At 39.2% G+C, this 27,954-nt stretch overlaps 1 protein-coding gene across 1 annotated transcript in view; it reads right to left on the bottom strand.

Moving 5' to 3' along the window:
- Positions 1–27,954, bottom strand: part of csmd2 (CUB and Sushi multiple domains 2) — a 201,630-nt gene that overhangs the window by 115,233 nt on the left and 58,443 nt on the right. The window lies entirely within an intron of this gene.

The raw sequence follows: 27,954 nt of genomic DNA, 5'->3' as shown, positions 1-27,954 counted from the left end.
ATTTCCAATAAAGTCAAGCCCATTGGCAGACTATACATCACAGAGGCTGGCAGAACCTGACATTCTTAACCGGTGATTGTCTTGTTTGTTTATACTAATTATAGTAATGTTTCAAAATTAATGTGGCCTTGAATACGAGATCTTAAAATGTTACAACTTAAATATCTATTAAAGGAAAGGTCTGGTACTCAAGGGAAACTTTAATGTTAACGACTCTTAACCAAATTGTGACCCGATAAAAAAATTGGGACAAGGAAAGATCAGCATTGGCATTTGCAGAGAAAGGACATTCCTTTTACTGCTTGGAAAAAGCAACAGTGAGTTATAATTCAGACACACTTATAGTGCCTCCTGTTGTGCATGCTAATGAGGTATGTTGCTTACCAGGCACTTCTTCAGTTGTTAACGCCAAAGTCATTTGGTAAAACATAATCTTTTATCTTGAAACACACTAACACAATCTCATGCACACACTCATTTACACACATACAGTACGTGCACCCATATGCTCAGGCACACATTCCCACAAGAGCACGCATTAATTCCATTTGCCCATCTGTAAATTACATTTCCCCACCTGTGTCCACCTCATCTCCCCAACCTACATATCTGCTCCACTCTATAGAGAAGATTTATACTGAGATGCACGTCCGACTGGCTCTCATTAATACAACCGGGAAAAAAACTGATAGGAAAAAAGCAAAGAGAAAGCGAAGTGAAAGAGTGATCAAATGATGTAATCAATCTGAAAAAAAGACTGGAAAGATACGTATTATGCAAGCTAATAATTCTTCTTTTTTGTATGCAAAAACATTGTTAATGTACTGATGCCGCAGATACAAAAGAATAAAACAGCTTTAAGCGTACTGCTCCAACCCAAAAAAGACAGGGATCTACCATGAGGTGATACTTAGTCCAGTGACGGTATCTGGTTGAGATATGTGACTGACTGCTCTATAGATCTCTCTTAGGATCATTTAAAAGCATGTGGGTTTCTAGATGTAGACATAATTAGCTTTTATTTTTGATGAAAACAGTACTACCTGTTTATAGGGTAAACTATTGCTGCAGAAGAGTCTCAGATTCAGTCAGTAGCAAGTTAAGCTGAACACAAGCTCACCTGAAGTACTGAAGGGAGAAGAGTAAAAAAAAGAGTAAAAAGAGCTTTTGGGCAACAGGCCGGATCACTTTCAACAGAGTATTTGGACATTGATTAAATGGGAAAGAGAGATGGCATACCAAAATGTCAGTGATTTGGCTTTTTCAGCCACACTGCACGCAGCCAGCGGGGAAGATGGAGCAGAGTGCAGAAAAGAGAGTATGCTACTGATAGAACGGTGTGTTTCTCCTCTCTCCCAGCTCTGCTTTCAGGATGTAGAAGGTCTCAGCAAACACAACCCATTGATGTAAGCTTCACTAATCAAAAGGTTATGTTCAAGTCACAAAAGTTTAAGGTCAGCATCGGGAACACGGTTTGTGTTGACCGTGTGTCCTGACCAGGCGAAGGAGCTCCTTTCAATGCGTACTCGATGAAAAGCAGAGAGGCCTGGATGAAACGTGTGGGTGTTTAGAGTCTATGCAAGGTATGTGTGTGTTAAAGTGTTGATCTCAGTTTGATTGCAACAAGTGGGTTGTATGCATATGCCACATACTCAATTGCTCAAGCAACTTTGTTAAATGAAGCGACCTCTGAGACATAGTTGTTAACCTCCCATATCATCCTCTGTTTGCTCCACACAAACCACTTTTGCTACTTCAATAACAGCTCACTGTCCATGAACCAAGTGATTTTAACTCTACACACTGGGCATTTAAAGCAATGCAATTAACAGTGTCATAAAATTGCTTTACGTATTATCAATACTGTCTTATATGAATAATAGTTCAAATAAAAAATACAAAATGTTGCTGTTAACTAATATGCCTTATAAGCAAACATGATTTCAAACTAGACAGGTTGCATTATCAATGTTGAATTCTTGATTCAATGATAAAACTTGGTTGTCCATTTCCTTCACCGAACATCCCACAACTCCCCCTGACTTAAAGCGTGACTCTCATGCTAAATCATACTGGTTGGGAGAACAGGGTAAACCAATTCAACCATATGAATATCCCACAACAATTCAATAATACACACTCAGTCTTCACGGGCATTTTTTTTAATACATATTTTATTTTTTATTTTTTTTATTTTTTATATATTAAGTTACTTTTCTGATCAGAGTATTATTTGTTCCTTCATTTCAGTGCAGCCAGGGGGCTGCATGACATAATGAAAATCAGGCGGAAATGTGAAGCCATGTTGTAAAACACCGGCCTTGATTTACAACGGCAAGTGCGAGCCTGATAAAGAGAAACGGCATGCATCAGGAGAGGTTTCATCACTTTAAGATGAAGCATTAAGGGGGGTCGGACATGTAGTGTCTGGCACATGTGCATTTGGACTGGTGCTACTAGGATGGAGCGCGCCAGAATTATCTCTGGCTCTAAATACATAGCTGGGTTCTGAGACAGCTCAAAATCCTGGGCACTTAATCTCAGACCAAAGAATTTCAGTATGTGATCCACACAGTCCACATGCACATATGAAGGCCTCAAAAATTTGAGTTACCCTTATTTTTCACCATGGGGGCAAATTTAAAAATGTCCCTTTGTATTAAAGGGCAATATGAGCTGGAATCAACTGTCATGAACACAAAACTGGCTAAAGCTAAAGACTGAGTTAAGGTTGTGATAAACTGCGGCAATTAAATTTGATAAGGAACTGATGTGTAAACCATTAAGAATAAGGGGATTATGAAATGAAGGATGAGGGATAAACAGACCACCATAATAGCCATTTTGACCTAGTGTGGCCTCTGCCTTTCCCCATTTCACTGTCCGCTCCTTCTAGGGAAAACATCAAAGTTTTAGGGTGAACTTGACCATTCGGGAGCAACAGAAAAAAGTCCTGAGCTGGCTGATGGAGGTCTCCTGAAGGATAGTGTGGCCGCTTCTATAGTTCCTTTTTCACGTCACCCTCTCGCGCTCTCTCTGTCCGCCTGACCATATTAGATTTTATGCCGAATTGTCTTGAGAGCGCAGTGCTAAATCAGTTTCCATTTCCAGGCCCCAAAGCTCTCAGTCTGAGTCATTCTTTTGATGATTGTCCAAGAAATGTATTTTCGGCAAGGCAAGGTGATAGAGGCGGCCAGTGGTGTTCTTGAATGAGAGGACTGAGCTGTGAACCACACACCGGCACTTAGAGCTTTCTGCGATACAGCTAGGTTCTCATGCAGCTCTTTTACTTCAATAGCATGTTATTAACATTCATAAAAGACCTGAAATGGTTTAACGGTTAAACAACTTCACAGGCAATATCCAATTTCAGAGTATTTTAAGTCAGATTCGCAAATCCTTATTACACAGACTTTCCTTTCCTTGACATGTTATGATTGAGGGTCTTAGGAATACACAAGACCAGTCAGAATACATTTACGCACACTAGCATGGAGATACTTTCTATGCTGATGAGATGTGACTCATTAAATTGTTAATGCCTTTCAGGATTCGGAACAAAGGTCGTTGTCATCACGCAATCCAGCAACCCTTCCCAGTGGAATGGGTCTTTTTTTCTGCTTTATATTCATCGTTTAATGTCATCTGTTTTTCCGTACAAGGGGCCGAAGGTGTCAAATTATCCGATGCATAATCAGTGATGGGCGGAGTTTAGGTGTCAAAGGTGACTTACTCCACATTAGGATCAAACGCTTTAAATCACTGTTCAGTGAATTAATTCATGGTGATGTAGCATCATAAGACCACATATGTGTTCATGTGTGTGTGGTGGCATACAGTGGGTAGGTTCTGGACGAATAACGTCCCTATTAATTGCAGCTACTTAGGCAGATCAATCAGAGCTCTGCTCAGTATGCAGGTCCTGGTGCTTACAGCAGACCGGGGGTCACAGTGACTTTAAAGCCCAAACTTTCAACATTTTAATGAGGCTATGTGAATTATAGCACAGGCCAGTCCATCCAGATGTGCATGCAGGCTTGCAAACCACCATTAGCAAACATTCACGGTTACAAACAAGTATGCAAATATCAATAAATGATCTCGCTCTAACTCTGTCATTCTACCTAACTAACACACAAATTCTCACACACACACACACACACGCACACACACACGCACAGACGCACACGCACAGACACACAGACACACAGACACACACACACACACACACACACACACACACACACACACACACACACACACACACACACACACACACACACTTCTGGGGTAAAACTAATCAGTGTGGAAGACCCTTAAGTCCAGAAAGGCAGTATAAAGCAATGGCAGCAGAGCTGTATATGTGACCTTCAGATGTAACCGAGACCATACTTACACAAGGGGTTTAAATTAACCACCAGAGCCTCCATGCTCCAAGCAACAGAGAACCCTCAACACCGGTCATTCATTTCTTCAAACAGTAACCACCCAGTGCAGTAAAAACCATCAACCTAATCTATAAATTAAGGCCAAAGTATCAAGAGATACTTGCACAAAAACAAGGCCTTGCAGAGGTGGTTGAAACCTCAACTGGCCAAATCAGAGCCAGCATGCTTAGTTTTCCCTTGGACTCCCTGGTCCAACAGAGCCAAAATGTCTGTTCTTCATCGTCTCTCAGCCCTTATGTATTATTCATGGGCAGACCTCTGGCCCCATCAGAAAGCCTTGTTAAATCTTCTGAGGGATTCCTTTCTTCCTCTTCCCACAACTCATTTTCTGCGCTCACAGAACACATAATATAGACACTGATTGAAAGAAAAAACTCCTTTCGTGAAGAACAACAAAGCAGCCTTCATCTTTCTTCAAGCCTATCTTTAAGAATCCTTCGGCACTTCCGTCATTTTAAAGATAGTGTAAATAAAGTAGATTGCTAAACCCACCTCAAGCTTGGGGATAACTCTGTTGGTATGACTGTCATTCATAACCAATCATCATACACATATTTCCTCCTCAATCCCAACTGAGGTCTCTTTATCAAAGTCAATAAAATATAAAGACGATTGCCTTGCTGTTTTTTTTTTTTCCTACAACGAAGAGCAATGTATAGTAGCCACGCCGGCACATATATGTCCGGGACATATATGTATAATAAGCATAATTTAGGTAATGCTGATGATCTGCCACATTAACCAACGGCTGTGTGTCAAGAAAGACTGTCAGGTTAATATCGGTTTAACTTAAGTCAGCAACAGTTTTTAAACCTTTTTAAAATATACCAAAGTAAAACTCTTAGAAGTGACTGTGATCAACTTAAGACCTAACAGTGGTTTAGAGCTGGCTTCAAAGACTGAATATCCATTTTAAAAGCAAACTTTACCCATAACTTAAACTGATGCCTTGCATGATACCTGTATTTTGTTTTGCTTAAATTAGGTTCAGTTAAAATATGTTAGTAACACATTTGTTATATGCCAAGGCGTTAAAAAAAAAAGAAGAAAATAAATCACATTCTCCAAAATAAGTTACCCAAATTCAAGTGGGTGACCCAAATAATTAATCCACCAATGAAACATATTCTTGTACCATGATCTTTCCACTGCTTAACCCTAATCCCACCAAAATATTTAACATGCTGGGACAGATTGGGGTCCCCGGGGACTCCTAGAATAAACTACTGTGAGAAACTATGATCATAGCAAAACGTTAACTTGTTTTTTCTCCAAACATTATTACTTATCTTGAAAAAAATAGATATTATTATTATTATTTCACAAACATAGCAGTTAATTTGCATATTGTGTAGGAACAAATAATTGATGTGAGGTCATGAGAAAATGTATAATCCGTGGGTCAATGAGTACCCGAGTTAGTAGTATTAAGGCGAAAGTGACTTTCTGAGTTATTCTGAACACAGCCAAAAAGGCACACAGACAAGCAGATGAAATGGGGCAGAAACATAAACTAAAGTGGCTCAATTCATGGAAGTAAAGAATTTAGTGCCACTCGTTCTGCAATTGATTCCAGTGTCAGTGTGATTTATTGCTCTTCTTAAAAAAAGTCAAGGTAGATGTAGGCAAAGTCACGGAGAGCAAAGCAATAGGAATAAACTGCTATTGAATGGACTGTGGAACAATGGTGATGAGGAAACCATACAGAGCCTAATGGCTTAGATTATTGAATGTTTGCATTCAACAAAATGACATACACAGGCACAGATGACCGGTTTGACTAAGATGAAGCAAAAGACAAATACAGACAATGTCCAACCAGTGGCCGTTCAACCCATTTTCCCCTTCTGTTTGGTTTCTCTCAAACCCAGCTTAAATGGTACTTTGCTATCATCACCGAGCAAGGTTGCGGAATACACACATGCACCCTTAAAACACAAACACACAGACAAACAAGCCATCAATCACATCATACAACTGAAAAAGAAAATGTGTACTTCTCAATGGGTGTAATCGCCTGCGGGCGGTATTGGATCCGTGGTTAACGGGAGACAAACTAATGAGTTTCCAAGGTCACTTTTAAAAGCGGCAGTGATAATTGAGCCCTCCCTGTGGATCTATCAAACACAACAATAAACAAATGCCTATAATATCCTAGGGCCGCTCGCAAGGGCATCTTTCTTATCATTTACAGGAGGTTCGAGGAGATATACACGTAGAAAAAAAATTATTAAACAAATCATGCCCAAGGTCAAAACGTACAGTGACTGGATTTAGTAGGTATGAATCTAAAATAGCACCTCCCACTACCATCAAAGCTCACTAAATGATTGTGATACCAGCACTTCTAATGTTCAACTAGTTAAATTTCTCTCCCACCTGGAAAGTCATGACAAACAACTGTTCAGAAGCAAATCGCTTTTGTTAAACATCAAAGAAGAGTCTACAGTCACTCACAGAACCAGTTCAAATGACTGCATTACAAGCACAGCAAACGGAAGCTAGCTTTTGAATTTTTTCAAAAACAAAAAGCTAGCCTGGCTCTGTCCGAAGGTTACATATTCTGCCAACCAGCATCTCTAAAGCTCATCAATTAACACAATTTCATCCTGTTTGACAAATTCTTAAAGAACCAAAGTGTAAAAATGACAAGGTGTGTTACTGGAGGCTTTTGCTGGTTGCCTAGCGACTGCATGGTGACAACAAGACTAACCTCCTGTAAAACCGCAACTTGTTTTAACACTTTGTTTTTTGTAAGTAAGAAATATACAAAAAAAAAAGATATAACATGTTAATAAGTAAGATTCAGAAGTGATGGTAGGATGATTTTTGTTCCCTTTGGAAAGAGCCAGGCTAACTGTTTCCCAGTTTCTAAGCAAATTAGTGTAGTACCCAAACTCCAGCTTTAAAGCAAATGTGGACTTCTTAACCTCTTACCGTTACTGTTAAATTAGCCTAAATCTCCTATCCAAGGCACGTCCAAAGTTCAATTATAGCTTTAAATGCGGACATGCATGGTTTTGGTCTCTTCTGAAAAGTAACAATGTGAAATGGTATCTCCAATTGTCAGAAGTTTGAACACACTTAACTTGAGGGGTTTTATTCCTGTCTGAATATTATCTTCAGACCAAAACTTTAGATGGCTATAGATGGGAGTTATTAGCTGTAAAATGCAGTGGGGCCACAACATGAAGCCAATCTAAACTTAGTCCAAGTTCAAATTTTAAAATCATAAAAAAAAAAAGAATGAGGTTCTCACAAAAGGTGTCACTTAGAGGCATCACATGTCCAGATCAACTATCAGAATTGCTGACACAGAGAAACTGAAGCATAAACACATTGAAGTGTGTTTTTATTGTTGTACTGGTAGAGACAAAAACAAGTTCTATGTTTGAAAAGCTACTGAAGCAGCATATTGCAGTGTTCGGAATTTAATTGGCTATATGAAGCGGTAATCGTCAGCACAATTGTTTTCAACCGGCTCAGTCTTAACACAAAAGAAGAGGGTCAGGTACTTCCTTTCAACGCAGACTCTCAATGGCTATTGTATGCTTTGGATGCTCCTTTTGGCTAAAGTGAGGTGTCAATCAAATGGTCATAGAGCAGCCACCATTTTGATACCATGATATTGGCAAGCGAACTGCTATTATAGTAGAAAACACATATCTGCTGGCGACTTTAATTAACGCAACAGCAGTCTGTGAGCATTTGTTGCTGTAATGATGTGTTTTGAACATAATATATTTCTGGACTGTATCGTCTGGACCTTTGCCAATGTAACAGGTCGATCAATGTTATCGATTGTTGGATTACTAATGAGGCATCATAGTGAGTAACTGCAATTTTAGAATTATGTTTTGCTTGATTGTGGTCTGATTGTATCTTGAAATGGGTTGCATTAATTGTATTGCAAGAATATCAATTTTCCAAAAATAAGTTGCATGAGCAACCAATTAAAGATCTCAGCTGAGTGCATGGCATTGTTGAGGCGTTTTTATATTTAAAAAAAAATATTTGTTTGCAATATAAGCAAGTGAAATTGTAATAGCCTGCAGTTGCTTTCATTTGTTGTAATAATATTAAGAACTGAATATTCAATATCAGTCAAAGGTAAAGGTGGACATCTATGCTCCCCTGGACAATTTATCTCTCTCCCTCCATGTCCATGCCTCTCTACCCCCCTGTGGTTCGTATGTATGAGCTGTTAGTTTTTCAGAGTCTGAGATGACGCAGTATGCGAGCAGACAGGTGAAACCATGCTAATGATATTGAACCTGGCAACACTGTCAAATCCCCCAAACACAGCCTGCACATTGTATTCCCTTGATACCAGAGAATCCTGAAATAACTCGAGTGTTATGCTACGAGAGAAGCATCTATGGGGTTTTGCATGCATCTTGGTTCATAGTTATTTGTGAAATGTGTGGGATTGCTTGTCCATAGAAAGTATGCAGGGTTTCTTCAAGAAAATGCCTATGTGTCGGTGGCAAGGATCTTTTGCCTTGGGCCCAGTGCGGACCAGCGACAGAATGATGGCAGCATTAAGGTATGGATCTATAGGTTCTGCGATTAGTTGCTGACAATTTGTCTAGCTAGCTTAGTTTGATAGGGAACGTTAGCTTGTGATAGTTAGAAGCATTAGGGGAAAAAATGATTACCTCAGACATGATGTGTTCCTATAGTGCGTTCACATTTTAACCAACAAATATCACTGGTTACCTTTCCAAAAACCTCCTTAAAAAAATGTCATCAATGCTTAAGTGGAGGTGACTGAAAGGCATTTTATTTTGCACATTTTGTTTTATTTTAAGATGTGAGGGAGTATATCCTATAACCTAATTCTGATGATGCACCTCTTTTACATTTACCTGCCTGAAATGGCTACTTTTGGTTCGAAAAAATGCAAAACATATACATCATTTTTTAAATCATTTTTTAGGTTCTTATGGTCATTAAACGCATGCATGATTTAACAGGAGCCCATTACAGCAACTTACTGGCATTCATAAAACTAAATGGCTTATAAACCTCTGTTGCTGTACAATCTGCCCCGGTGCACTTTTATAATGAAGGCACTGAATAGTGCAGAGTCAGAATTTTCCCTTTTAAACAATAAGCCCCCAGGCTCCCACGTATTAAAGGGTAGTACAGTACATAAAGGTCGACATAAAGTATAAAGCAAACTAATTAACTACAAGTGGGAAAAATATACAAAGTAATAACAACCATTAAAATCGAAATCCAATCCAGCAATTAAAACGTTTATTTTCAAGGGCAATATGTGAGGAATCCAACAGGTTCCTATTTCATTTGACCTCTTTTTCTCAACTCCAGACACAAATCCTCACACAACAGCCTGCTTGATTTAGCAAAGAGCAAGTATGCAAAAATGGATTAGCAGAGAATTAATGACAATGACAAAGAGACCTTTTACCACAGCAAAATGCTTGGAAAAATCTACAATGTATACTTTTATATCATTTTTGAATTCCAAGGCTACCATCCACAGACTTCATGGTATTGAAATGTTGAGATATTAAGTCAGGTATTCCATTACTATGTAAATATAAAATGTCATGAAATGCAAAATCAGGCAGTCTCTGACAATATCAGTAGCCGGAAATGGTCGGGGGAGATTCCCTCACATCCAATTAACTATATTTTCTCTGCATTCTTTGCTTTTCTCTTCTTTGCCATCTAGGTAATAATTGAGTGACATTAGTTGTTGAAGAGCACTGGTATTATTGGTACCCAACATGGCGACAACAACAATAGATATATGCAGAAGTCACGTGAGTGCAAGGCACTTCTACTCTCTAATTTGACTGATGCACTATGCATTACTGCACACGAGCCACATGTAACAATAAGGAAAAACATTTTATCGTACTGCTAGGTAATGCAGTTTTTGTCTGTCCTGTATTCCTTTAAATATGTGCATCCCTACTCATGGCTATGACTTGCAGTGTCTCCAGAAATAGTTGTGCTAGTCAGCTTTCTGAGTATAAAATGTATATTCTCTTCAGCTCCTTCTAGCCCATAAGGAAACTATCTTTAGATTTCAAACTAGAGGGGAGTTGATTTGATTTTGAGGCTGACCATCCTTCTCAGCCTCTTTTCCAGTTTGTGCTATGCTGCTCCAGTATCACTGTTGTGCCTTTAGTCACCAAATCTACACAATTAGTTGATCACACTTCTATGTTTCTGTTCTAGGTTTGTGCTTGCAATTGTTTATGCAGATAGTACTCTTTGAGTTTCAGCCAACATAGCAGACACAGTAGTTACCCACTCTGGCTGCATATACAGAAACCTTTTTCCGCATATGAAATAACCACTCAACTAACTCCTTTACAAATCCAATTTTTGGGCTGGGTCCCACTAGAGAAATGAGCCAATATTCAGAATACAGTTAGCTATCAAAGCCAAAATCAATGAAGAAAAAGCCCTCTGCATTGGGATTATTACACAGCTATGGCATGAAGACAAGTAAAAAATCTCAATGTTACTCCCTATGGATCGCATAGCACAGCCACAATAAATGAAAATGCATGAGCAAATTCATCTACATTTGTGTATGACTCTGGCCTTGAGGCACGATTTCAAACTGTGCTCATAAAAGTAAATTCTTCATGTGATGGTCTTTCAGATGGAAAATCTAATCATTAATCACTTCAGTTTTGATGTCAGCGTGACGCTAACAGCCACTAAAGGTTAAATTGGCTCCGCTAATATTTCTCCATGATTTTCTAATTTGTACTTTCCCGTCCTCCATGTGTGAAAAGGCTTATTTGGACTCTAGCTTGAGCTGAGGAAAGAGAAAAATGGATTTTCCCATTCAGATTATCCTGCAAGTGGTCATGGGCCACTCGGACTAGCTGGAAAAGGACAGAGGATGAACCCGAGGTGGACATCTGGTGGCCCTGTTGCTCCCCTCTCATCTCATATAGACTCCTCCGTCCCATGTGGCATTGCTCACTCAACATCTGTCCATGTAATGGTGCATCTCTCTTTCTCTATGTTTCTATGAAGAAGATAACTTTAGTTAGTTTGTCAAGATTTTTTCTGATAATTTAACATCTCACTGAGTCTGTGAGTATAGATACAGGCTCTGAGATTTCCGTGATGTGGGAATGGCAAATGTGAGAGTTAAATGGCAACATGCTGGGAGGAAGAAGCAGGCAACATATTTTCCATAGTACATAGGGAATGAGTCATCCAGGTACCAAGAGCTGCCAAAACGTAACCACAACCAGTATTTTCAGTCCCGCATTGTCCTTCCTGTTGTCCGCCCTCAGAATTTGTTTTTCCCCAAAAGCTCTGTGTACTTGTTTTCTTTTAATTAGTTTAAGGGTAGCTGACAGTGCCATTTTATTGTAACCCATTCAACGATTCTACCTAATGCATGACCTCAACAGCATGGGATGCAAAAACGATAGCGAGGGCTTTTATTCCACCACTGTGTTCAATGGCCCTTTGTCTGGCTTTCACAGTTCATTTTTTAGAGATTAGCATTTGTTCTCTCTCTTTTGCCATCGCTCCCTGTAATCCCTCCGTCTGCCTAAGTCTGCTGCTGCAATGGCTTCTTTTGGGACGATATACAATCCAAGTGGATGCGACATTCAGTATTATCTGCTCCGTCTTTTTCTTTCTCAAACACAAGAATCAGAAGAAAGGAGAGAAGAGGAGGAAAAACGAAATGACAGGGAACAGTGTGCCTGTTGTTTCCTACATTTAGGGGCCGTGAACGATTAAGGTGAAAGTACGTATGCTTTCAGACAGTTAGGGGACAGATTGCTAAAGTTTGATCAGACAGGTGGCCTAAGAGAAAATGCTCATCCCGAAACCAGATGGCTGGCCCAGCAGAGAGTGAGGTGGTTAAATGAGAGTGTTCAAACAACTATTGTGGGCTATCAGGTGACTGAGATGTGAGCTTTGATGACAGCCTCTTTGATGGGGATATCTTAAGAAGTTAAGACAACTGAGTAAATTGACCACAGATTCATACCTGAATGCAGGCAGGTGTTATCACACATTTGGTCATTAAACAAGCACAAACACATACGGATACATAAAGAGGGATATGTGGGGACACAAAAGTCCAGATGTTCAATGAAATGTAGTTAAAAAAAGAATGCATCACACTGGATTAATTACCATTTCATATTATGAAACAATGAATATCAAAGCTTAGTTATGCAACACTGGAGAAAGTTCAAAAATCACTAAGTCCAGCGAGAAAGTTCCTAAGTCGGGATCACTGACATCAGGGCTTGCTCCAAAGCCACTCCCTCAAATTGATTTCAATGAACATGAAGTGCCAAGCTAGCGGCTTGTGGAAGACTCCGGTGACACGCAATGAGTGCATGGGCAGAGCATTTAATATATTGACTGCTGTCGGGATGTAAAGACAATTTCCCACACATTTCCCAGCCTAGCTTTAACACACAAAATGATGAACATATTCTCACTTCTGGCATCAGCTCAATTTGGGTTTGTGGGTGTTTTTTGGTCTTAATCTGATTAATGCAATCTGTGATCCTCCTTCAACATGTCACACTATACTATAAAAACACCAGGTGGAATTAAGCCTCGAAGTTATCTGGGCAAAGTGGAAGTGGGCCAAGTTTTCTTCCATTATATAGCAGAGAGCGGAGAGATATTCACCCTAGCTGATAGAACCTGGTCTCTTCTTCCATTAGCCTTTATTGGTCTTCCAGTGTAAAACCGTTCCAGGGAGATAACATGCGCTCATATAGTATTTCATGGTTGTATACTTTATTCGGCTTTAGAGGTATTAATCAAAGTATTTCACGAGTTTATGCTTTATTTTCTTTTAACGCCCTGACCTATGTTAACAGAAGGAGATTGCAGGTAAATATTAAAGTCATCAATCAGATAAAGTGGGAAGAGAAAGGATGGAAAACACCTTGAGGCAGAAGAGAAGAGCTATCTTTCATACATCCCCCATGATCGTGACCGATTTGTCGTAAAAAACAGCATCCAATTAAAAGCTGTCTCTCCACCTGCTTCCTCCTGAGTCAGCGCTGACCTTTCACCCTCCCACTCCCACCTTAGCCATGATGCATCCACTGCTCATTGCAGGTGTTAACACACAACTGATAGAAAGCAACCATTAAACTAACAGTTCATATGAACGAAGCTCAATACAATGAAATGTAACTGTACTGCAGTATAAACTTTAGATGTTTATGTGTAATTGTGTGCGTGTGTGCGTGTTTGACATCTAATGAAACAAAGCCACAGTTAGTCATACCTGAATGTCATAACTCTGTCAGTGTTCTCACAGGCGGTGTAAATATGAAGAGTTATGTTGTACAGCTAAGCTATATAAAAACCTTTTATGTCACAGATATGTGGAACAAAAACACAGCAATGCTACAACTACAAAAGGTTACTGCATGTAGAAGATTAACGACTGAGTCGATACTGCACTATCGGTTATTTTTGCTGTTCTTGACTGGTTACACAGCTCTGTGTGAGTTAGCAGTAATTGCCGGCAAGGAATTAAGATGCAAAACCTTGACCTTGGGTCACTTTGCCTCTCAGCAATATTTTCTGGGACATGCCATTTGCTTGTTTACACTATCTATATTCACCCCTCTCACGACGACAACAAAATTGCCTTGGGCATGAATGACTTCAATCGCAGTTCAGCTTGGGACAATTTCCAGCCTTGCAGGGATTTTAAAGGAAAAATGGTGCAATGTCAGCATTTGATTTGTCGCTCCTATTTTGAAAGATGAATTACCCACTCTGAGATAAACACAAAACACTTAACCACACATTAGACATGAGGTACCATTTTGAAAAGGTTACCATGAATGGTTTATGCAAGGTGAAAATAAAGAAACAGATTTTGATGATCAAACACACACACACTACTGTAAAAGAGTTCAAGAAATGTACATAATGCAGGATAAAAAACACTGACTGCATCCCTTAAGCTATTTTTACCCTGGGCTCGTTGCAGGCTTTTTTTAATAAGGCAAATATTTCACAGGTTTGGTATGCCTGCTGATAATGAAGACGATAATGATGATCATAATGATAATCACAATGCCTGTGTGTATTCATGCATGCTTGTGTATGTGCACTGTACATGTGTCTACATGATTTTAATGCTGCATGCATCTACTTTCAGCCAATCTCAGAGGGAAACATAATGCTCTTTCTTTGTCACTGACAAAGTTACACCCCACTGTAGGATATTTATACGAATCTGGGTCCATGGGGGACATTGCAGTGGTTGCAGTATGTTGGAAGACACATCACCCCCATTCTCATTACCTCAGTGTGTGGATTAATGAAGCCTTAATAGCCCATGCCATTAGGGTGGGTGGCCACTAACTGGTCTCCAAAACCCTGGGGATTTTTTCACAATAATATACTGTTGGCCAATATATAGACATAAAGCAGAGTGTGAAGTCAGGATGCTGACAACATATAAATGTTTTTCTGTCCTGTCCCAAAGGACCTCAAAGAAGATATCTGTCAATCCAAGTGGACATTTTAAAAAGACTGATTCAAGCATCGCCTGTTCAACCTTGAATTTCATCTCCATCCGAAGGCTGCAAGCCACTGATATCATGACAATCAAAAAAAGGTGTAAACAAGCCTTCATTTCACAACAATTACCAGAGAGTCGTTGCAGCGGAAATGTATAAATCATTCCCTTGACATGTGCAGTACAGTGTCTACGTGCAAACGTACAGTTATTCTTTGACAAAAACCTTGGCCAGGAATGCACACAAACACTCAGACAAACACTCTCTGTGGAGGGTCTAACTATGTTAAATGACTAGTATTAATCACCTTTCTTGGTCTCCGTGGTGATTATGAACGCATTAATCAGCAGCGTGTCTACCAGTTAGAAGTGAGCATGCCGGGCAGAGCAAGGGATGTTGGAGAAAGAATGAAGTGTTATAGTGGAGAGAAACACAATAGTGGGTTTTTTTTCTCCGTGACATCAAAACAAAGTTCATGCTACTCTAAGTGGCAATAAAATAAGAAAGAGAAAATGATAAGTGTAAGAATATATCAGCTGTTCATTATTCTGAGCAACCCACACCAACCTTCTGCGGCCCTCAGCAACACTTGTGTCTGGACGCCGCGAACGGTTTCCGCCCAACGGAAAGTATCTAGACGTCACTTCCTTGTCCTTCTCAGGAAAGATGAGAGATTTTTGGTGTATACGCATCACATCCAACTTTCCTCAATCAACTTGCCAACAAGGGGGTGCAATCACAGTCAGCTAACCATCTGGTACAATTCACAACACAGGGCTCACAGTTAGATACTTGTTTTTTCTGGGTTAGGCGTAAAACTGTCTTTCCAGTTTTACCATTCTTGGTTTTTATAGGTAGGACTAACATTAAATATTAACCTTTTACCTATAAATAAACCTATTAACCTTAGGCAGCCATGAACCATATTTTATATGGAGTCTGTCAATCTCACAAGACTGTTTGAAGCCACAAAATCCATTGCTACAGGTCCAATTATTTGTAAAGAAACATCGCCATACACACAGGTGCTGTGTGTATGGACGCGCACAATGTATCCACAGATGCACACATACATGCAGGTACAGCTGTAGTTGTTTGAACTGGTGTTTGGTGACAGCTGTCTGCCTGCCGCACTCTACGCCACTCAACTTTCATTCCAATCACGCAGACTTTTTTGTTTCCCAGCAAGCTTTTAAGTCGTCACAGCACTCATCTGCTAAACAAACAAACAAACTTTATTTGCCACCATCAAAATAGCTCCAAATGCACAATAATTAATATCCATTTCAACGTCAAAATTCAAAATGGTAAGGCACCTTAATGAGAATGACAGCAGTAACGTCAGTTAATTGGGACAGGAGTACCCTAATGGCAGCACAGTGGCGGCTGTTGCTAATTTCTCTTTCATTAATATTGTCGCTCCAAGCGGGAAGCACTTAAAAGGAATCAAATAGGTTGTGTGGGTGGATGTGTGGATGGAGTGGCTTTGACTGGAACTAAATCAGTATTCAGGATATTAAAAGAAAACAAATATACTAAATCCCCCTTTTTTTAATCAAAGGCTAAACAGAAACGTATAGTTGCATGGAAACTAATCTACATACAGTATGCTATCTATCGGCTTATACTGTATGAATCATGCAGAGGAAACTTGCTGAACTATACATCAAAGATTTAGCATTCATAACTCGTTAATTCGTGGCAAAGAAACCAGCATATTTCTATACAGGCTGCATTTGTCTATTGGCATGTCACGTTTGACAGCTGAGAGCCAAAATGATTGCAAAGACCAGAATCAGGTCAAGAACAAGTATTGCTATTATTTCTTTAAACAATTTTATCTTCTGACTTCAAGGAGAGTATTTTTTTTACAACTATAAGAAGGCATTGTGTGGAGGCATGGCTACGTGGCTCTAGAAATTAAGCATTGATCAGTAGTAATGCAAAGACATGGTATAATATGGTGTCTGCTGCACAGCAAGGTCTTCCAAAGGGTGGCAAAAAAAAAAATCCATTGGTCATTTAAAAAAGCAGATCAGAAAACCTTATTTGTAAGAAAAAGTCATTTTGTAAAATTATAGAAGCAGCTATGAAAGCACTGCACACGATACCCATGGAACAGATTAATTGAGCTCCCCTATATCAATAATACATTATTGGAACAAAATATATTTCATGTAGATGATACCTCTAGGCCATCAGGGCATCAATGCCTCAGTATTTCCGTGGTGAATTTGATTACAGTAGCTGTGACAGAGACCTTGTGTTAGCTGTCAATCAGCATCAGTCTTTCCTGACAGACAGAGAGCCTGCAGTAACACAGTCACCCAGAGTGAAGTACTGTGTAATGCTATGCAGACTAAGAGGGCCAAGGAGCCAGGCCTGACTCTGCTACCTTGTAGTGAAATAGGTCGAAGTCACCAGGGGATATTCAACAAAAATCCAGTGTGTTAATGATTTGCCTTTGACATGTGCATTTCCGACAACTGTTCCTTGGGATACATAGCCGTTATTAACCACAAAATGGTCAGGAAAACTTCCCTTGAGGGCGGAAGGTATAAAAATCTGTAGTAATTTATTATTTTGTTATGTAATGAATGTCCTTTTTCAAGTGTATTGGAGAAGTGGTATTTAAGACTCTGGTAAGGAAAAACTGCAAAAAATGTCTCCTTTGGTCAGAAATCATTTATGAAGTAAAATATTTACAGATAATCAAAACTTTTAAAAAAGAAATCTGGTTAAGTCACGCTCTGTTCCTTCAGGAGCTCTTGGCGTTATTGCCTGAAAAGACCATGGGTTCTTTCTGCAAACATACTGGGCTTCAGAAGATGAATTATGACAAAAAAAAAGTATATCAGTAAGAAAGGAAGACTACACAATAAAAGCACTTCTATGAGTGGAGAATAAGATTGGGAATAGGGAATACTTCTTTTGAAGCCACAGGAACTTGAATTACTTCTATAGTTATTCCACTATGTTTCTAAGATTAAGATTTTAAGTTTCCCTTTTTACATTTTGGTTCATACTGTGAGGATGCCAAACAATAATCTGTAAACAAGGTATATAGACAAACAATATGGCAATGCCAGCCTGTTTGTTTGAGCAAAGGTAAGAGTATTTACACTGTCTAAACAATGACTGATGTATGAGTATTTACACCTCTAAATGATATGACATCCAACAAGTATTACCCAATGCACACAATTAACCACCATTGAGAGGTACTGTGTTTTAACAGCAGGATTTCAGTTTGTGATTTCAGGGCAAAAATCAAACCATTGACATTAATTTTCCAATGTCAAGCTGTTTCGCAGAAATGCAATCTAAAAGCATGGAATTCGTTGACAATTCGCTGTAATGTAACGCCTGTTCGTAGGAGGGAGGATCAAATAAATGTGTAATTAAAATAAGTACTATATATTTCCTGTGGCTTGGAATGGAGAGAAAAAGTGGAAACAGACCAGGGGGGTTATTACAGTTCCGTAGACAGAAAATAGGACCTGCAGGAGTCTAGGCCACTTACCACGCAACAGTTGTGATCTTTCACACAACAACACAATTGTAAGGAGAATGTGTGCACCTGTACGGAAACTTTGACCCATTCAAACCCCTCTACAGGCAACATGCCGAGGTGTCCTTGAGCAAGACACCCAACCCCAAAATTGCTCCCGGGCGCTTCATTGCAGCCCGCTGCTCCTCCAGGATGGTCAAATGCAGAGAACCTAATTTCCCCATTGTGGGACTAATAAAGGCTTAATTATTATTATTATTATTATTATTATTATTATTATTATTATTATTATTATTATTATTATTATTATTATTATTATTATTATTATTATAAATTGAAGCTAGACACGTTATTTAAAGATCAACGTCATCATAAAAAAATCAAAGCAGCAGTGTTATATGTGCTTGTGCTAGTGAGCAATACCTATTCCATAAGCACCTTTCAAATGTAAAATATATAAGCTAACTCAAATCTCAAATCAAATTCCGCTCAATATTGCATCAGCGCTGTCTGCACACCAGAGCGCAGAGGAGAGGGCCGGACTGCAGCTGATGAAATTATCATCATTGGTTGAAGAAAGCCAAGATAAACCAAATAGGATTAAATAATCGCAGAACAGGGCATCAATAGTTTAGCGATTTATCCAGCTACTGTTGATAAGGACAGAAACAGAATACATAGACAAACTGAAACACTGGAGACACTGCAGTGGACATACACTTAAGTAACCACACCCGGCACATCTTCAATTGCACATATGGATTGTTTAAACAAACAAAGTCTAAAAATAAAGCCAGTGACAACTCTTGCATCTCATCTCATTACACTCCATATCCTCATTATCAGTCCTAATCATAATGCCAGCCAAGTTCACCATCACAAAACATAGATAAATAAATGAATAAATTGTGTTACCACTAAATTGTCGAGACCATTTCGGCAAGTTTTTAAGGAATAAGTCAGATGAATTAGGAAGGGAGGAGTGTTCAGGGACCACCTCATCCCCAAGCATCTCAATTTCTGTGTCCTCTCGGTAGATGCCATGATTCACTATGAAGAACTAATGAACAGCAGGCTCATTTATATGCAGAAACATGCGTGACATGCTTTACAGTGACAGTTTATGGTTGAATGTTTGGCATTTACAGGGCGGGGGATATGTGACTGATTCATGTGCGGACATTTCCAAGTCGCTTTGTGTTTTATGAAAGGAAAATGTGCACTGGCAGATATACGATATATGGTTTTATTAATCTAAACTTCTTATGGCGTACGTACAATTCCTCATTTCTACATATGCAAACATTAACTGCGGGTCCTAAGCACTCTTTTAGAATTGAGACCCATGAACTGAAAACAACATTATATAAAATACACGAATGCACAAGATAAGTCCTGTCTTTCTTCCTCCACCCTTTCTTTGCTCATAAAGAAAGCTCATAACAACAAACAATCCCTACGGACTTAATTAGATACAGTTAAATAAATGGTGTGACTTTAATGCCCTGCCCATGAGCACCCAAATATCTTCCAACTAAAAATATATTTCTTTTTTGTGTAGGTGTGTGCAGGGATGCATGCATGTGTGTGTGACTTCATGTTCACATTTCCTCTGTCTTGGGATCTGCCACGGAGCTCCCTGAGCTGCAGTGTATGTTTGATAATTAGAGAACACACGCTGGTTGGCTGATGGAGGGCTGCCTAAGGGAAGGGTGAACGCTATGAGTGAGTATCATCCACTACCCGTATCCAGTGACAACTAATAGAGATCAAGTTTTAAAAAAAAAAAAAAAAAATCTGTTTTGGTCTTTCATTTAATCAGGCTTACTTCTGAGATAGCTTCTGTGTAGGTTAAAGGTGATAACAAGACAAAACACATGCTATAGAGTAGAGTATAAATGACCAAGGGCAACAGTTCCAACCTGTGAGCATACAAGCATTAACAAGCAACTCAACTGGTTTTGACCAACTATCGTAATGGTTCGGTTATTTAACCAAACATGGCAAATCAAACAATTGAGGGAGTGAAAATTAAGAATTCAATATTTCATAATACAGCAATCTGTTTGAGATCAAGCAAAAAGTAAAAACGCTTTAAAAAGAGTTCTTTAGTGGAACAAAGCAGAAATGAAACAGTTACTTGGTCCCGGTTGAATCATCCTATTTGGCCGGGAATGAACATTACCCACAGGAAGTAATGTTTAAAAAGTGTAAAATAAAGTCAGGGCCCCCAAGAGTCATGAAATAACAAGATAATTAAAGGGTAATCTAGTCATTATGTCTGTGTATACTTTTATTTCTTGTGTATTTAAATAACTCTCTCTTGGCCGCCTATAAAGCGGAATGGACCATGACGCTCTAGCTGCTTTGGATAGAGACGAGACAGTAGAAGCTCAATTACTGCCTCTGTGGATTTTCTACATTTCCATAAATCAGTAGTATACAATCAAAGGGAGGCCATGGGAAAATTATAAAGCATATTTCAGTTGGTAGTAAAGTTACCTTTAATTTAGGTGAAGTTAGCTACATAAAATCTGGTCAAAATACTGAATCTGATTCCCTGTAAATATGTGATTGTAGTGTCCTTTAGCTACACAATATTCCATTACATATTTTTTCTAAATTGGCAAATAGTGTTTGTCTTTCCAATTATAATGATCCAATTTCCCCATGGGATCATTAATGTTTTATCCCCTCTAAGTTTATTCTGACAAGGAACATCAATTGCTCAGCTCTGGGGAGTAATGCACATGTAGTGTTTGTGTACCACTTGTACCCCACAAGACCAGGGTAAAATTGTTAAATGTTAATAATTAATAAACTCTGCTCTGAATCTGCTACCAGTACACAATGGTTAGGGCTCATTTGAGGACTCGGCTAGGGTAAGATGTTGACACTAAAGTTAACAAAACTCATCGTCCAATTCTAAATTGCCGAGGAATTCGAGGAGAAAAATCAATCTGGTCTGGCCGCCATAGCAGACAGGGTTATGCAAGAAATGAAATGTAGCTATACAAACACTATTTGACCTTTCTCTGGTCTGAATACCTTCTGCACCATTAATTCATATAGGTCCTTCATCCTCCGCATCTCTTGCTCAGCCCTTTTTCCATGTCCTCCTCTCACCCCTTCCACATTGGTGCCAGTGTTTGCTGTCCTGTGTCTCTGCTCCTCTGCTGCTTCCCTCTTCTATCCTCACACCTTTGATGTCAGGACCACAGCTAAAGCCTGAGCTAATCTGCTGTGGGGCTTCCTGACCACTAACCAGGCCAAGGGTTGGAACCAAGAACATGGCACGGTGGCAAAAGGAAGAGAGGGCGAATGGACTGAGATAAAACACTGCAAAACATTCATGAATCATTTGTTTTAAACATATTGTATTACTAATTCAATTTAAATCACTTTTAGATGAATAATATTTAAAAAAAATAAAGTTACAGACGTATATATATCTGTATAATGTTTATTTTAAATGGCAAGAAGGTAGTACCCAGGAATGCTGAGAGAGCCGTATGGCGGTATGTAAAGTGGAAGCCACAATATATACAGTTTATAGAAGCATTAATGAGGGGATGAAGAGCATAGAATGGCTTACAGTAGTCCAATTAAGGATCCTGGAGGAAAAGTCTGCTGTCAGGGGAACATTGTTATGAAGGACGGAGACAACATGAAAAACCACCATGAGAATGCTATATGCTGTAATGAACTGGCAAATAAGAGAACTGAAGGAGGGAAAGTCCAAAGAAAGACTGTCGGCACAATGTGTGAAAAAAGGAAGGATGCCAGAGAGGAACTAAATATTTTAGCTTTGGTGTAGCCTATGGCTGACCCTCCCTTCCCCTCCCCGTGGCATCTATACCAAGAAAAGAAAAGGCAGAATAATCCCTCAGCAACACTATTCATCTGCTTCGCTCTGACGGTGCTATTTATAGCACATTAAAAGGGGTAAAAACGCCTTTTTTCACCTCTGACACAAAACATTAAAAACCCTTCAAAGTTAAAGCTCTACTAACAGGATCAAGTGTGTAAGCAACGACGGCTCAAACAAGAAGGGAGGATGGAACACATCTCTGAGTCAAGTGTTGTCAAGAAACATTTTCTTCAAATCCATTTTTTTTTCAGATTTAATTTTAATCAACACTGCAAAGAGAATTCATAACCATATAGAGGAAACATAGCTTAAAGAAGGACCAACAATACTTAATGCTGACCCAGTTCACAACAGCTCTTTTTTTTAAAACACGAAAATCAGCCAATAATATTTCAAAGAGATATCCCTGTCCCACATGCAATACATTGTGCTTCTGTTACAGCTAATAAGGCAGTTTCATCAACCAAGGTTTGCTTAGTAAACACACCCAGATAGCGTGCTGTAGATGCCATACTAAAGATATGATGAGTAATTGCAACATTTTACTTGGGAACCGCAGCACAGAATCAAAGTGAAATATGAGAGCGGATAGATCTGGTCGGGTTCATTTTCATCAATATGCCCCTTGATATTCACACGTACATGAAAAAAAAAAAAAAAAAAGAGTAGTGTTGAGAACCCAACATTTCTAAAAGCTTGCACCAAACTCCAAGTCAAATCCATAATAATACATGCTACCAACCTGCACATGTTATACTATGCTAACCAAACAATCTAATGTCATACCTGTTTCTAATTATTTATATGCATATTTACAAAACAGTTAAAGACACCGTTGTATGTTTATATATGCATTTTTGTGTTGAGCTCCAATAAAGCCTCTAAAACTGGACTTGTGTCAAAGGATCAGCTTCCTCGCTGATCCCTATCATCCATGCAAAGAGCGCACTAATTAGCCATGCTAAGTCAAATCACACAGTTTTTCTTGGTTCACTGGCCACATCACCTCCCGTAATCCTCCGTTATCACACAGTTGGGGAGGATAGTGAAGCTAATAACACTGATATTGGCAACACTGATCTGCAAGTGATAGAGGCAGGCAGTGCGAGCTAATTCTGCCTACATGAGCCCCAGACCAGACAAATCCCTTTTTTAATTATTTTTTTTCCTCCTCGCCCATCCCTCTTGTCAATGTTCTCTAATCGAACCATCTAATTAAAAAAAGAAGAAGAGTGGCAAGCAGACAGCCTCGGCCCCGACAAAGACATGACGAGGTTCACATGTTGGTAGAGGATGAGACTGATAACCTGTGCTACAAGGTATATGAAAATCACTTGCATGTCATGTGTTGGTGTGCCCCAACACTAATTTCAACATTTAAATGTCAATACAAGTCCTGTCATCAGGGATGCACAATGTTTGAGCTTTGTTAAGATAAAAACTTGTTTTTGCCTGTCTCTCTCTCTCTCTCTTTTTGCTTGTGTCTCACTCTCTCTGTTGGGAAAGTGAGATTAAGACAGATTGCAGTGCTATGGGATCAATATAATGCTAACACCTATCTGGCACTCTCCAAAAATCTCTACCAAGCAAAAGCCCACTTACAGAGTGGGTCTAATGGATCATATAACCACTGTATCACTTTAGCTTTGACTCAACCTCTGATAAAGCAGTAGCCTTGTCTGCAATGAGTATGAGTATTCAAAAAGACAAATATGACTCAATTTTTAAGCTCGAAAAAAACGTATTATATAAGAACTTTCGAAAAACGTAATAAAAAATGCAATAAAAATCAATTTAATAGCCTTCCTGTGATACATAATGTAATCAGGTTTGTTACCTACAAATTAAAACGTTATTACATTTTATGGTTTGTGGCATTTCTTCATGAAAAAATGAATTCATGGTAAGAATCAAAGTGAAATATGAGAATGTATAGGTGTGGTCAGTTTTATTTTTTTCATATACACACACACAAACATATATATAAATATAGGATAATAAGAAAATTTGAGCTAATCATTTTTTATCTTCACAGGAGGAAAAATACATATGTTTTAACTTTTCGGGACTTCGAGAGCTCCATGCAATAATATGCACACTTAAACATTATGATTTTATTTCAAAATCGGCAAACAAACTTCACAATCAAGACACCAACTGTCCCTCTCGATGTTCAACACTACTGCTAAGGCTTTTTAAGGTAAAGGCCTACAGTGCCTCGCCTGTCATCCTTTGCTGACCCACGTTTACTGATGCAGTTGAGGAGTTTTTAATGGAGGCACGCTGCTGTGCGGACTATAATTGCCGGTCAAAGCAGGCTCAGAGTTAATAAAGGTTCCTCTGTAAATATATTTGAGTTGGCCTAGTATCACCTCATACAAAAAAAAGACAGCCTCTGTCAGATGAATGGGAAGAGGGGAGGTATCTCATTGCCACACTGCGCACACACAAACGCATTCACAGGTGAGAACTGAATGCATACTGAGAATACAAACTCACATACACACATTACCAACCTGTCCCAAAGAAGATTAAGACATATTACACTCAACAAGCGAGCCACGTCCTTGTTTTACGTCACCTTGCAGGTTCCCTCCTTCTCTCTCGATCCCTCTTTTCTTCTTACATTACTAGCCACAAGTGTGAGCTTTCCAACCTCTAAAATACAGGAATATTTTGTGAATGAACCTGAGTTTCAAAGAGTAGAGGAAGGCCCCCCCACTGCGTGAGTGATGTGTCATCAAAGATGATAATGACTTAGTCAGTATGCCAGTTGCTTCAAATGTAGATGTTCTTAGGAGTCTGGAATGAGTCAGCCATTAAGACCAAAGAAACATGGCTGAAACCTAACTGTAAAGTTGGCTGTATGCCAATGCAAATGCATAAATCCTTAGGTTATTCATTTAAACATCAGAAACTCTTTCCTTGGTGGATTTCACTGGTTTCCAATGCAGTTTTACTTTTTTTTTAGGGATTTAGTACAGTAGGAACAAGTGCCCTTGTCTACAAAGAGCAGATCACTCCATTAGTATCAACACAATGGCGCTTGATTCAACAAAAGCAAGCTGATGTGCACTGGAAAAAAGAGGAATCATCTACCGCCCTTGGCTGATGTTGTCACGTTGAATTACTTGTCAAGTGGGCTAGTTTTTCAAAGCATGCGTTACATATTTAGTGTTTTTGTGTTTGCGCCCCTTTGTTCCTATGTTGGCAAGTTGTTTTCTGTGAGAAAAGGGAGGTTAAAGACAGAGAATAGGGATGTGTTGTGGATGAGCAGTGACCCAGATCAGACAGTGACATCTACGTCCACTCGGGGTGCTCAGGAACAATATGTTCTGCTGTTACTGCAGCAGAAAAAGATCATTTTTTGAAGTGACTATATAGTTATATGTTTAAATTAAACCAAAAACAAGTATACCACTGAGATCATTTCACTTATGCATGTATAACAGTGCCACATAGAATAAATCACTAATGTTTGCTTTGTCATGATGTCTGTATTTTGGAAATGTTTTTTAAAATGTCTTTCTTTTTTCTTTTCCATTGTTGCCTGGTTTGGAAATTTGTCCGTAGCTAATAAGAAATAGTCTGAGTTGTGAATAAAACTATCAAGGTTAATAAGTAGATTCTAATAAAGGCCCTTTCCATGCTAAACTGCCACTCCTAGCTAAAATGTAGCCCTCCAATCAATTGAAGGGTTTTATTTTTACAACATGACTTACATTTAGAGTTTAATACTGAATTCTGGACTACTTTAAAAGGATTTGTTATTTGCAGTGCAGCAGAACCTTGTTAAGTGCATGTGTGTGCGCCATTACACAGTCAGATGCAATGCAAGGACTTGGCATTAAAGGGATGCGTGTACTTGTCCTCACTGCCCTGCTTTTACAATCTAATTGCGATACCCAGTGTCCTCTACAACAGACCACTCAGTGCACTCTGCTTTTGGGCCGATTGATTTCATATGTTGCTTTCCTTCTAAGCCTCTCTTCTCAGCCCTCCCTTTTTCCTTTTCCTCTTGCTCCATCTTGGCTAATTACTGTGATTGATTAATTGACTGGTGTGACGTCCCTCACAGGCCTGTGAAACTCAGCGTGTCACACCAATCACACTCTCAAAGATTGAGGGAGGCCAAGGTTAAAAGGTATAAAAAAAAATCTGGCAGAAAACAGTGATGTTGACCACGCAAGGCACTCAAAAATTAATTTCCATACAGCCTATATCTTTTGATCACACCATAACAAAAAGCCACTGAAGCATGCCATCCTTCTTTGGATTACTGGCCCCTTGACCCAGGAAGTGAATTAAGGGATCAAAGCGGGTTCTAGGATGAATCATCAGTGGAAGCTGCTGAACGAACGAAAGTGTATAACTATTGAAGATAGACAGAAGATAAAAGCCAGGGGGAACACGAGATTGATTGTAGTTCTGACTACGCTGATCCTTGTACTTACAAGATCACAGCTGGTATAATTAATCAAATAGTTTACGTGGGAAGACATACGGCGCTGTTACATAAAGAGGATGTTCAGACCCCTTGCTCTAATGAAGACCAGGTTTAAGTGTTCAGATCAAGAGAAAAACATTGGAGATAATCTTCCAAAAATGTATTTTCTAACAGTCATAGAGTTAACGTATTACAGTACTACTGAGATATCAACATTATTAAAGTATTAAAAGTTCTGCATCTAAAAAGGCACCCCCAAAAAAAAAAATCTCGCCTCCGATCCATTTGCAAGCCCAAGGCGCCAATGTGCATTACTTCAAATATGTCTCTGTGTACAAATCATAAGCCATTAGTGCATCTGTGGGACTGTAAAAAAGCGACAGATTGGATCCCAATGGTGCAGTGCTTAGTAAACACAACTAAAGAGACACCCAGTCAGGGCACAGTGATCTGGGCCATTACGTCTAACCTCTGCGAGTTCTCTGGTCTCACTGTGACGGGGGCGAGGTAACACATGGCTAGACATGCTTACACAAACACATTGTTATCCAGGCTGCTTGCCTCAGGGAGCTGCTTTATAGGTTTGACTAAATATTGCCTAGTAAATTGCTGCATCTGCTAAACATAACACGGATGATCAATGACAATAACGTGTAATAATGAAGATTAGAATGCATTCTCCAAGTTAAAGGTTGTTTTTTTTTAAGGGAGTTTTTCCTGTGCCGATGTGAGGATGTCGCATGTGTACAGATTGTAAAGCCCTCTGAGGCAAATTTGTAATTTGTGATTTTGAGCTATATTAAATAAATTGAATTGAATTGAATTCCCTTACTCATCTGATATGGTGTAATTTTAACATTATAGCCTAACTGAAAACACACAAGCAAGCTTGGAAGTGTGCTAGAGTCCATGGGTATGTTTTGGCCCATTTCCACTAACCTTGCTTTCTGCTACCCCTAATCCCCTCCCCTCCACAGCGCTTAGCCTGAGCAATTTTGACAGAGGGAGTAACAAAGTGTGGAGTGCTGGGGTGAGCCAATCTGCAGCAAGGCACCAGGTGTTGGAGATAATATTCCGCTGGAGCATTTCTTGGCGTGGGGCGCAAAGTTCATCATAACTGCAGTTTTGATCGATGGCAAGTTGCAGATTGA

Source organism: Anoplopoma fimbria, chromosome 10 (genome assembly GCF_027596085.1).
Source record: "Anoplopoma fimbria isolate UVic2021 breed Golden Eagle Sablefish chromosome 10, Afim_UVic_2022, whole genome shotgun sequence".
NCBI lineage: Eukaryota > Metazoa > Chordata > Actinopteri > Perciformes > Anoplopomatidae > Anoplopoma > Anoplopoma fimbria.
The sequence above is the reverse complement of the archived record's forward strand: the minus strand, read 5'-3'. Positions and strand labels throughout refer to the sequence as shown.